At 42.9% G+C, this 9,691-nt stretch overlaps 1 long non-coding RNA gene across 1 annotated transcript; it reads right to left on the bottom strand.

Annotated features, from left to right (window-relative positions):
- Positions 1 to 31: 31 nt before the first annotated feature.
- On the bottom strand, positions 32 to 8,955 carry LOC116871295. Its single transcript, XR_004383366.1, has 3 exons — positions 8,667 to 8,955; positions 3,515 to 3,517; positions 32 to 56 (listed from the first exon to the last, which is right to left on the bottom strand). It is a non-coding gene; the product is annotated as an uncharacterized LOC116871295 (long non-coding RNA).
- Between the last annotated feature and the right edge of the window lie 736 nt (positions 8,956 to 9,691).

Genomic DNA, 9,691 nt, shown 5'->3' with positions numbered 1-9,691 from the left:
GATCATGACCTGAGCTGAAGGCAGAGGCTTTAACCCACTGAGCCACCCAGGCGCCCCTTGACAATTTTTTATTAGCTTGCCTTTTTGTTCCTTTCTTCTCTTCCTTCCTTCCTTCCTTCTTTTCTTTCTTCCTTTCTTTCTTTCTTCCTTTCTTTCTGTTTCATTCTTTCTGTTTCATTCTTTCTTTTCTTTCTTTCTTTCTTTCTTTCTTTCTTTCTTTCTTTCTTTCTTTCTTTCTTTTCTATTAGCTTTCTTGACTCTCCACCACAGAATGGCAAGAGACAGATCTGGTGTGAGTATCATTTCAGACCCACCGCTACAAACCTAGAGCAAGGGAGACAGGCAGTGTGGGAACAGGGACAGCGAATGTAAACAGGGTAGTCAGGAGAGACCTCACCAATAAGACAACCCTGCTGAGAAACCTGAAGGAGGTGAAGGAGTGAGTGGGCCTTGCAGATGTATGGGGAAAGGTGTTCTAGGTGGAAGACACAGCTGGGTGAAGTCCCTCTGACAGGAACCTGGCATGTTTTAAGGGTCTTGAGGAGGCAAAGGTGAGTGGAACAGAGAAGAGTACAGATGCAAGCCTGGAGAACGGTGAGATGAATGTGGGAATGGAGGTCAGATGGCATAGGCTTTGTGAGCCACAGAAGGCTCTGGCCTTTACTCTGAGTGAGATGGGAGCCATGAGAGGGTGTAAGCTGAGAAGTGAGATGATCTGACGTGCATGTTCACAGGAGCTCTGTGCTGCCATGTGGAGGACAGACTGTGGGAAGCAAAAGTGGAAGTGAGAACCGCTTCAAGATGGTGGCAATCAAGGTGGGAGAGGATAGAGACTTGGCCCGTAGATGTGACAAGAAGTGGTCAACCAATAAGACTTGCTGACAAACATGATACAGGATGTGAGAAAGGGAGTCAAACATTACTCCCAGGATTTGGTCTGAGAAACGGAAGAGATGAATTTGTTACTAAAGGAGATGGGACAGATGAGGAAGGAAGGGGTTTGGGTTTGGAAGTGTTGGGTTTGAACTGCTGGTGAGACATCCAGTGGAGAGGCTGAGCTGGCAGTCCAATATACCAGAGTTCAGGAGACATGTTTGAACTGATGCATGGTGTTCAGGGCCACAGGACTGGGTGAAATTTAGTGAGTGCAGAGGGTCAGGCACTGAGCTCTGGGTCACTCTGGTATGGAGAGGACAAAAAGCAGAAAAGGAACCAGTCAAGGAGATTAAGTCGGAACACCAGTGAAACAGGAGGAAAATCAAAGGAGGTCCGCTATGCTAGAATCCAAGAGAAGAAGTTGTGTCAAGGAGGAAACAATGCCACATGCTGTTTATAGGTCATGAGGACTGAAAATTAACAACGTGAGGTCATTCATGACCTTGACGAGACCAGTTCACTGGGATGAAGAAGATGAAATCCTGACTGGAAGGGATTAGAGAGAATGGAAGAAGAAATGGAGCCAGTGGGTAACAGCTTCCTCTTTGGGGTTTTGTTGCAAAGAATAGAGAAATGGGTGGTAACTGATGGAAGAAAGAGGAGAAACAACAGAATGTTTGTATTCTGACAAGAATGATCTAATAGAAAGAAGTGAGGTTGGCATATGGAAGAGGGGAGATTGGATGGAGCCATGTTGTTGGGTTGGTGAGAGATGGAAGTTCTGGTGCAGGGCTGAAGGGATTTTCTAGGGCAGAAGCATGTATGAACTAGAAGGTTCATCAGAATCATCGGGAGCATGGATTAAAGCACAGCATACTGGGCCCTACCCCCTCAACTTGTGATTCAGTAGGTCTAGGTGGGGCCCAATCTGACAAGCTCCCAAAGGTGCTGATGCTGCTGGCCCACAAACCAGGCTTCAGGAAACACTGATCTACAATGTGTGAGTGGATGTAGTGAAGGGAGTCTGTGATGTTTCATTCTGATTGCTTCAACTTCCGCAGTCAAGTAGGGAGTCTTTTTTTTTTTTTTAAGATTTTATTTATTTGACAGAGACCGAGACAGTGAGAGAGGGAACACAAGCAGGGAGAGTGGGAAAGGGAGAAAGCCTGCTTCTGAGCAAGGAGCCCGATGTGGGGCTCTATCAAAGGACCCTGGGATCATGACCCAAGCTGAAGGCAGACGTGTAACGACGGAGTCACCCAGGCACCCCAGGAAGTAAAGTCTTAACTGAGAGTAAATGTGGGATCTGAGGTGCTGGAGCTTTCAGGAAAGGGAGAAGAAGGTATGAGATGATTAATCTCGTGAGTGGGAAAGTGAATAGCGGGGAAAATGTCGGTGATTCCCCTCCTGAGACTGATGATCGTGAATTTAAAATAGGACCCTAGTTGCATGTTTCTTCCCAACCACTCTAAATGGCACAGGAGCAGGTAGGTAGTAAAGAGTTGTATGTAACCCGGATTGTGGTTTGTCAGTTAAAATGGATGAAATGAGAGAAAAGGGCAGGGAGTTGATGGTGACGATAAGGTGGAGGGGGATTGTGGCCAAGCATGGGATAGGAGAGACATGAGGCAAGGTGAGGTAAAATGAAAAGTAGATACACTTTTGTCCAAAGTGGTTGCTTTCTTCTCAAAGTCTTACCCAACCTGTTTTTCCTCCTCGCTTCTCTGGACTTCTGCTGGATGTTCTTCCAGCCTCAGATGCTTATCTTGTGTTCTGTTCTCTGGAGCACTCATCAATACATGACGAATTTGTCTCTCCACCAGAACTGGAGTCCCACTGAAGGCAGGAGCTTTTCATTTTCTGCTGTCCCCCCAAGTGCCAGCCCTCCCCACAATATCCCCCTTATCCAGCCCTGGCTTCCTCTTCACCCACCTGACCAGATCATGCCCTATACTTCCTTTGATTTAGAATGCCGTCATCTAAAAATGGAATGCCTAACTCTTCAGGTTGAAAGGCTTTAGGGGAGAAGAAATCTGGAAAAGTTTGGATTCCAGAAGAACAAGTTTAGAACATGCTTCTGCCAAGTTGTTGTTGTTAAGATTTTATTTATTTATCTGACAGAGAGAAATCACAAGTAGGCAGAGAGGCAGGCAGAGAAGGAAGGAAGGAACCAGGCCCCCGCGCTAAACAGAGAGCCCAATGCGGGGCTCGATCCCAGCACCCTGGGATCATGACCCGAGCCGAAGGCAGAGGCTTAACCCACTGAGCCACTCAGGCGCCCCCCAAGTTGCTTTTGATGACAGAGATGTAGGCCCTTGGGGTGCTGCTCATCCCAGGATGCTAAAGCCATTCAAATTGGATTGTCATAGAAGACCTGTGTCCTTCTTTAGCAGACCAAAATAGAAAATCCATGGAAATGTGATGGGCAGGGGTTAAAGGAGGACACTGCAGATGATTTGATATTATTCCATTTTTGTAAAATAATTTAAAATTATGGGGATTATATATATTTAAGGATATACACATTCTACATATATATTGAGTATATGTCATAAAGCAAAATTTTTTTAGAAGTTTAGAAGGGTAAACAGCAAACTACTACACCAACATATACACCTTTTTACGCTATATATGTAACTATCTGGTTTGTTTCTTTCATCAGAAAAGCACTACTAGTTAAAATGAATTTAAATCCCTGCAGAAATCATGTATCAACAAGCTTCCTCTTTCCAATGAGGAAATGTGTGCAGAGCAATTCGCTGACTTGCCAAATATCCCAGAGCACTAATGTTGGAGCAGACTGCCTAGCTAGGAGTGAGAGCTGCCACTGTAAAGCAAGATGAAGAGGAAAGGGGCTCCTGTGGTTTCCACCAAGTAAGAAAAAGGAAAGCATAAAAATACAATACAGAAAGGGCAATCTTCTGGGTAGATGCCGCTCTTCTCTTCTCGGAGAACCCTGTATCTCCCAAAACTCCAAACAATACTACAGCGTGATCCTTAAACTGGATCCTGTGAGGACACGAATCTTACTCATTTCTTCTTCCCAATGCCCAACAGTAGCATCCCAGAGGGGCTCACAAAAAAACAGACTGAATAGATGGAAAAAACAGTACACTCAGGCAAAAAACTGGACAAAGCAGCAAAACTGATAGTTTCTTCAAGGAGCTTCCATTAAAGGGCAACTTTGGGGGAAGAGCAATTTTTAGCTTTTTCCCTTTTTTTGATCAGGGGAACAGCTCTTACGGCCAGCAGTTGGGTCCAGAGTAACAGCTTTCCAACCTTCAGCTAGCCAGCCATACGTTTGAGCATTATTTTAAAAGGTAAAAGGAAACAATAAACCATGTGACACTAAGGTCATCTTTGCGCCATTAGCAGGGTAGCATGAAATACCATTTCCCCGTCCTTCAGGCCACCTAGCTCATCTGTGAAAGGAAGGGATTTAGCTCAGGGGGACAGACACCATCTTAAACCCAGTCTCTGGCAGTAAAATAGCTCTTCCATCAGGGCAAGGGGAAGAGCGTACAAAAACAAGGTTATGCAGAGCAGCTGCAGGGCGCTAAAGCAAGCCAGGTCACCGGATTATGAGAATCAGGTTATCAGGACGTAGGTTGGCCTCCCGTGGGCCACGAAGTCTGGTCCTCAGCTCCCCCCTAGGCCCGGCAGCAGAGCCAGTCTCGGACACCTGGGAGCAGAGCCATGCAGGTTTGTGAGACCTTCTCCAATCCACTTAATCTCGCTGTGGATATCCTACCCCACAACCAGTCTGGCATCCACATGCAAAAGCCCAGCAAATGTAATAAATATTACAGTTCTAAAGAAAGGCTTCTCAGAGGTAAGAATAAGGCACACTGTTGTATGTGGCATTACTTCCAGAGTGGGGGCCAGGGGAGGGGAGGGATAAACAATCAAGTTGTTTAAAAAAAAAAAAAAGAATCCTACTGACACTATTACTCAAGGGTCCTACATTCATGGTACAAACCACATTTCAAATAGACATCTTCGATTTAAGATGGGTTTGGGTCCATGGGATGCCTGGGTGGCTCAGTCAGTTGAGTGTCTCAGGTCATGATCCCAGAATCCTGGGATGGAGCCCACCAGGCTCCCTCCTCAGAAGGGAGTCAGCTTCTTCCCCTCCTTCCTGCTCGTGCTCTCTCAAATAAATTAAATTAAAAAAAAAAAAAAAAAAAAAAGGTAAGATGGAGTTGGGTCCTGATAAATCCATTGTTAAGTTTAAAATATCCTTAAGTTGAAAATGCATTTAATACACATTACCTGGGGCATCTGGCTGGCTCAGGCTGTGTAGCATACAACTCTTGGGATTGAGTTTAAGCCCCACCTTGGGTATGGAGAGAACTTAAAAAAATATGTGTGTGTGTGTGTGTGTGTGTGTGTGTGTGCGCGCGCGCGCACGCGCACGCACAAAACCTACCAACCACCATCATCTTGCCTTGCCTATCTTAAATGTGCTCACAACACTTACATTAGCCTACAGTTGGGCAAAATCATCCAACATAGAGCCTATTATATAAAGTGATGGATACCTCATACAATTTATTGAATACCTTACTGAAAATGAAAAACGAAATGGTTGTGTGGGCACTAAATGGTTTTAAGTGTATCTGTTGTTTACCCTTCTGATCAGGTGATGGGGCTGGCAGTCGCCATAGCCCTGCCCAAGCATTATGAGAAAATATCTTCAGGCATATTGCTAGCCTGGGAAACAATCAAAATTCAAAGTTCAGTTTCTACTGAATGCATATCACTTCCGCACCAGCATAAAGTTGAAAAATCTCAAGCCCAGCCATCGTAAATCAGTACTGCCTGTAAATCATTTTTCAAATAAAAGTCAAAATAATCAACAATATCCAAGTGCCATATTAACTCTAATGAAAAACTGAGAACTTCAGTTTATAACCATTTATCTTCTTGCAGGTAGAAAAACCTCTGAACCCCAAAAGTAGTTTAGCTGGGGTGTAAACCAGATCTTCTAACATTTTGGATCTCTGTAAGACTAAAAGAAGAAATTATGGAAAGGCACAAGCCAACCCATTCACTGGGCCTCTCCATAACTCCAGAAGATTCATATATAATAGTGCTTTGCGACAAGAGAAGAAATGAATGGTTAGGTGTTTGGTTAGACTAAATCATTCTCCACCTACATCAGTAAGAAAAACTTGACTTTAATAATCTTGTGCAATTTAAAGAATTGCTTTTAGGGGCACCTCGATGGCTCAGTCAGGCGTCTGCCTTCAGTTCAGGTCATGATCCCAGGGTCCTGATATCAAGCCCCACCTCAGGCTCTCTGCTCAGTGGGGAGCACGGTTCTCCCTCTCCCTCTGCCCACTGCTTCCCCTGCTTGTGCTTACTCACTCTCTCTCAAATAAAGAAATAAAATATTTAAAAACAAAGAACTGCTTTAAAAAAAAAAAAATCAAGGGATGGTTTCTAAATATTCTCCAATAAAAGGAACCTTTATTCCTTGGAAAAATGGGGTTGGGGCTGAGAAAATACAAGACAAGCTGGGAACATCTATCTAGGTATATTGTACCAGAAATTAAGGAAGTGCTCCAAAAAAACATTGAGGACATATCAAAAAAACACAAGAGCCAACTTAAAGGAGCTCCCAATTGCCAGAGCTGGGACAATTTGAGCAACAAAAAATAAATGATAGCACTGACCCATGGAATTAAATATCCCTGAGTCCACACTGACACAAATGTTAAAAAATGGGGGAGAAGTCACAGCTCCTCCTTACAGGATTCTAATTAGCATAAATATAGAATAGACCTAGCAAATAAACATTTGGCAAACGTCATAGTAGTATTTGTCATAAGCAGTAACAATCCAGATGTCAAAATTAATGAACCGAAGATTGATAGCATGAAAGTATACCCCTCCATGAATTACTTATTATTTACAAAGGGGAAAATCAGCAAAGTTAACTATACAATGGAGAAATCTGGCAGACACTACCTTTACACCACGTGATCAAAGTCCACATCACCAGTACATAAGACATATGGACATCATGTATCCTTATACAATGCACTGAGAAGGGCCCTGAACTCTTGTGGTATTCTTAACGAGAAATAATCTCAATCTAATAGTGAGAAAATAGGAGGCAAATAAAATTCAAGGAGCATTCTATAAAATACTTGGCCAATACTCTCCCAAAGTGTTAATCATAAAAAATGAAGACTGAAGAACTCACAGGCTAGAGGCCTAAAGACAACTTAATGCAATATGGGAACCAGGACTGGAGGCAGAGCCAGAGAAAAAAGGATATTCCTGGAACAACTGGCACGATCCATAGATTAATGGTACTGTATCAATATTTAGTGAGTTTTTTTAAGTAAAGATTTTATTTGACAGAGAGAGAGATCGCAAGTAGGCAGAGAGGCAGGCAGAGAGAGAGGAGGAAGCAAGCTCCCCACTGAGCAGAGCCAATGTGGGGCTCGATCCCAGAACCCTGAGATCATGACCTGAGCTGAAGGCAGAGGCTTTAACCCACTGAGCCACCCAGGCAACCCAATATTTAGTGTTTTTGATAATCATACTATGGTTATATAAAATGTTGACATTTGAGGAAAGCAAAGTGAACCAGTATATGAAAACTCTACAATTTTCACAAAAGTCTAAAATTATTCCAATATAAGTTTTTAAAAAATGGAACATATAGGAAGGAAGAAGGAAAGAAGGGAAGGAAAGGAAGAAACATGTTAGGGGAAAATAACCAATCAACTGTGATTAAAATTAAATGGAGTGAATTTAAGATTTATACATTTTGTTCATCTTAAAAGTTTTAGAATGGTTTGAGGGGCGCCTGGGTGGCTCAGTGGGTTAAAGCTTCTGCCTTTGGCTCAGGTCATGATCCCAGGGTCCTGAGATGGAGCCCCGCATCAGGCTCTCTGCTCAGCAGGGAACCTGCTTCCCTTCCTCTCTCTCTGCCTGCCTCTCTGCCTACTTGTGATCTCTGTCAAATAAATAAATAAAATCTTTTAATAAATAAATAAATAAATGAATTCTATAGAATGCTTTGAATTGACACTGATGATATGTGGTTAAAGTGTTCAGTTTCCCTTCAACAAAGGAAAAAAGTACACAAACATGACTATCCAAAGTCTTACATTGAGAAACAACAGAAGTATGGAGGGCAAATAATCAAGTCAACGATTGCTACTGGCAAAGCAGTCACTGGCAAATAAAACTAGTTTTAGCTGCATTAGGAGATCTTCACCAAACCAAATTTTGGACCAAACTCTTAGAACATAATCTAATTTTTTATACTACAAAAATGCCTGTGTGTGTATATTTTTAACACAGAAATCGTGGGGTGCCTGGATGGCTCAAGTCAGTTAAGCAGCTGCCTTAGGTTCAGGTCACGATCCCAGGGTCCTGGGATGGAGCGCCCCCCCCCCCACCAACCTCAGGCTCTTTGCTCAGTGGGGAGCCTGTCTTTCCATCTCCCTCTGCCTGTCACCCCCACCCCCGCTTGTGTTTTCTCCCTCCTTTCTCTATCAAATAAATAAAATCTCTAAAAAATAACACATCCTGACCCCGACACTCAGAAGAGCTAGGTGAACAGCCTTGTTAGGGGCTCCAAATTCCTTTCAATCTGCCCCCAAAGCCATACCAGTATTTTCTGTGATGTGAAAAGAAAAACTGGGAAGCACTGGCTTAAACTAACATTTCAAATCGCAAAAAAAGCATCTTGAATAATCTCATATCCAACTTGAATTCATGTGGAAAAGTCTAGGAAAAATTGCTTTTGAATTGGCTTATCTCAGTACGTTTTCCCTTTTGAAGGTGAAATACTGGACAACTAAGCTCATGGGAATTCTCTACAAATCATAGAAGTTCCACTAATACTAAAAATGGTGAATGTCACATTTCTAATTCAGAACTTGAGCATCTTCAAACTGATGAAGCAAAGGACTCCCAATTTGGAGGGGAAAGTATTTCAAAATGAGCTTGGCAAAGAGAGGAGTATCTAGGTATATTGTACTATGCCTCAGGCAGAGAAAAGTTCTCAACTCAAAGGGACGACTATAATGTTAATTACAAATCAGTATTTGATTCAGTAGCCTGGACTATGTAGACTGGCGAAATGAGTAGTAATTTGAGGACAAAACATCATTAAAACCCATTTTCAAAACCCTTTCTTATAAAGTTTTCACTCATTTGACCAACTTTACAAATTTGGGACATCTTAAGAACTAAAAATCTTTAAGTAATCTCTATACCCAACATGGGGTTCAAACTCACAACCTTGAGATCCAGAGTCCCAGGCTTGAGGAACCTGGGTGGCTCAGTCAGTTGGGACTGGACTCGTGATTTTGGTTCAGGTCATGATCGCAGGGCTGAGACTGAGCCCAGTCGGTTATGCGCTGGGTGTGGAGCCTGCTTAAGAGTCTCTCTTTCCCTCAGCCCATCACTCTCCTCCCCAACCTTAAAAAAAAAAAAAGGGGGTAGGAGTCCCATGCTCTATGGACTAAGCCAGCCAGGAACCCCATGGGCTAAAAATCTTTAAGGCAGAGAAGTCCCAAACCTTGAGAAATAAAAAAGGGTAAATCAAATACCGTTATGATTATATGGTTCACAAAGACCCAAGCCCCACTGGAATTTATTCTTAGATCTGCACCCACATGAAATACTCTCTAAATAAGCGGCATTTCAAATTAAACACTTACATCCTTGATATTGGGCTCTACCTACTTTGCAAATAAAATTATGCACTATCCGGCCAGGTTTCTAAAGAGTTAGCACAGTGCCTGGAACCTAATAAGCACTCATAATCAAGTATCTGCTGAATGAT

The sequence above is a fragment of the Lontra canadensis genome, unplaced genomic scaffold, assembly GCF_010015895.1.
Source record: "Lontra canadensis isolate GAN:19392208 unplaced genomic scaffold, GSC_riverotter_1.0 scaffold25, whole genome shotgun sequence".
Taxonomy (NCBI): Eukaryota; Metazoa; Chordata; class Mammalia; order Carnivora; family Mustelidae; genus Lontra; species Lontra canadensis.
The sequence above is the reverse complement of the archived record's forward strand: the minus strand, read 5'-3'. Positions and strand labels throughout refer to the sequence as shown.